General features: G+C 57.5%; 3 non-coding genes across 3 annotated transcripts in view; all 3 read left to right on the top strand.

The window, feature by feature from the left end:
• The window catches only part of LOC145235313 (small subunit ribosomal RNA), a 1824-nt gene extending 220 nt beyond the window's left edge, over nucleotides 1-1604 (top strand). Inside the window, exon 1 of the ribosomal RNA XR_013861809.1 lies at nucleotides 1-1604. This exon is cut by the window's left edge and continues 220 nt beyond it. This is a non-coding gene — a ribosomal RNA (small subunit ribosomal RNA).
• Nucleotides 1605-1905: 301 nt separating this feature from the next.
• On the top strand, nucleotides 1906-2059 carry LOC145235159 (5.8S ribosomal RNA). The gene has a single exon (XR_013861665.1). It is a non-coding gene; the product is annotated as a 5.8S ribosomal RNA (ribosomal RNA).
• Nucleotides 2060-2378: 319 nt separating this feature from the next.
• The window catches only part of LOC145234842 (large subunit ribosomal RNA), a 3686-nt gene continuing 3564 nt past the window's right edge, over nucleotides 2379-2500 (top strand). The window contains exon 1 of the ribosomal RNA XR_013861388.1: nucleotides 2379-2500. This exon is cut by the window's right edge and continues 3564 nt beyond it. This is a non-coding gene — a ribosomal RNA (large subunit ribosomal RNA).

Here is a 2500-nt window from a genome sequence, read left to right as displayed (position 1 = left end):
GACCGGGCCGGCGTTTCGTCGCGCCCGACACGTCTTGGCGACTCTGGGTAACTCAGCGGATCGCACGGTCTCGCACCGGCGACGGATCATTCAAGTGTCTGCCCTATCAACTTTCGTCGGTAGGGTATCGGCCTACCGAGGTTCTTACGGGTGACGGGGAATCAGGGTTCGATTCCGGAGAGGGAGCCTGAGAAACGGCTACCACATCCAAGGAAGGCAGCAGGCGCGCAAATTACCCATTCCCGACGCGGGGAGGTAGTGACGAAAAATAACAATACAGGACTCTAAACGAGGCCCTGTAATTGGAATGAGCACACTTTAAAACCTTTAACGAGTATCCATTGGAGGGCAAGTCTGGTGCCAGCAGCCGCGGTAATTCCAGCTCCAAAAGTGTATATTTAAGTTGTTGCGGTTAAAAAGCTCGTAGTTGGATCTTGGGCGCAGGCGGCCGGTCCGTCGCAAGGCGTGCACTGGCCGCACCTGGCCCTCACCCCCGGCGCTCCGCCGGTGCCCTTGACTGAGTGTCGGCGGCGGCCGGGACGTTTACTTTGAAAAAATTAGAGTGTTCAAAGCAGGCGGCTCGCCTGAATAATGGTGCATGGAATAATGGAATAGGACCTCGGTTCTATTTTGTTGGTTTTCGGAGCGCGAGGTAATGATTAAGAGGGACGGACGGGGGCATTCGTACTGTGCCGCTAGAGGTGAAATTCTTGGATCGGCGCAAGACGAGCGACTGCGAAAGCATTTGCCAAGAATGTTTTCTTTAATCAAGAGCGAAAGTCAGAGGTTCGAAGACGATCAGATACCGTCCTAGTTCTGACTATAAACGATGCCAACCAGCGATCGGGGGGCGTTAGTTTGACGACCTCCCCGGCAGCTTGCGGGAAACCAAAGTCTTTGGGTTCCGGGGGAAGTATGGTTGCAAAGCTGAAACTTAAAGGAATTGACGGAAGGGCACCACCAGGCGTGGAGCCTGCGGCTTAATTTGACTCAACACGGGGAATCTCACCCGGCCCGGACACAGTGAGGATTGACAGATTGAGAGCTCTTTCTTGATTCTGTGGGTGGTGGTGCATGGCCGTTCTTAGTTGGTGGAGCGATTTGTCTGGTTAATTCCGATAACGAACGAGACTCTGGCTTGCTAACTAGTTACGCGACCCGATCGGTCGGCGTTTAACTTCTTAGAGGGACTAGTGGCGTTTAGCCACACGAGATTGAGCAATAACAGGTCTGTGATGCCCTTAGATGTTCGGGGCCGCACGCGCGCTACACTGACCGGATCAGCGTGTGCTCGCCTTGGCCGAAAGGTCCGGGTAACCCGCTGAACCCCGGTCGTGCTAGGGATAGGGAATTGCAATTGTTTCCCTTGAACGAGGAATGCCCAGTAAGCGCGAGTCATCAGCTCGCGTTGATTACGTCCCTGCCCTTTGTACACACCGCCCGTCGCTACTACCGATTGAATGGTTTAGTGAGGTCCTCCGATTGGACCTGGCGCGGTCGGCAACGGCCGGGCCGGTGTCCGAGAAGACGATCTAACTTGATCATTTAGAGGAAGTAAAAGTCGTAACAAGGTTTCCGTAGGTGAACCTGCGGAAGGATCATTAACGGTCGACGTTGGGCGTCAGCGCACAACAGTCGAGGCGAGGCTCGAGAAACGGCTGCGACCGCACGTGCGTCACTCCAATGTGCGCGCGTGCGCGACCGCCCGAACGGCGAAGGTACCCCGGCCGCTGCCGGGATCCCAACGCCACCGGTCACCTGGTAAATTGCGCGCCGAGTGCCAGCTCCGCGAAGCCGGCTTCATGCGTCGGCGAACCGACTAGGTCGGGTCGACCGCTCGGCGCCAGTAATTTTCGAATGCTACCACATTGTGCGCGGCGCAGTGCAGAACAAATGTCAATCGAGGGCTCTTGGCGGTGGATCACTCGGCTCGCGAGTCGATGAAGGACGCAGCTAGCTGCGTGAATTAATGTGAATTGCAGGACACATTGAGCATCGACGTTCTGAACGCAAATTGCGGCGTCGGGTCAATCCCGGAGCCGCGCCCGCCTCAGGGTCGCGTTTCAAACGCTCCCGCGCGGTTTGTCTCCCCTAAAAAGGAGAAGCCGCGTCGGGCTGGTGCGGTGTCGGCTGGCGGTCCGTACGGGCGCGCTGGTCGTCCCGCTTATGACAGCACGAACTGCCTACTGCGTGCAATTTGGGTTGCGACGCGGCACGGCGACGCAGGCGAGCGAGTCTCGCGAGTCGGCCTCGAAGAGGACTGCGGCTCGCGAGCTCGCCCTGCCAGTCAAGCGCCCGCCGTCTAATGCCCGTCGCAGAACGCCCGCCGCCGCGGTAGGCTGCTCGTCGACGAACGCCTGGAGCTGGGCTCCAATTTTCGGCCTGAGGTCGGACGAGGTTACCCGCTGAATTTAAGCATATTACTAAGCGGAGGAAAAGAAACTAACGAGGATTCCCTCAGTAACGGCGAGTGAAGCGGGATGTGCCCATCGCCGAATCC

The sequence above is a fragment of the Phallusia mammillata genome, chromosome 6 (assembly GCF_965637545.1).
Source record: "Phallusia mammillata chromosome 6, kaPhaMamm4.hap1.1, whole genome shotgun sequence".
Lineage (NCBI taxonomy): Eukaryota > Metazoa > Chordata > Ascidiacea > Phlebobranchia > Ascidiidae > Phallusia > Phallusia mammillata.
The sequence above is the reverse complement of the archived record's forward strand: the minus strand, read 5'-3'. Positions and strand labels throughout refer to the sequence as shown.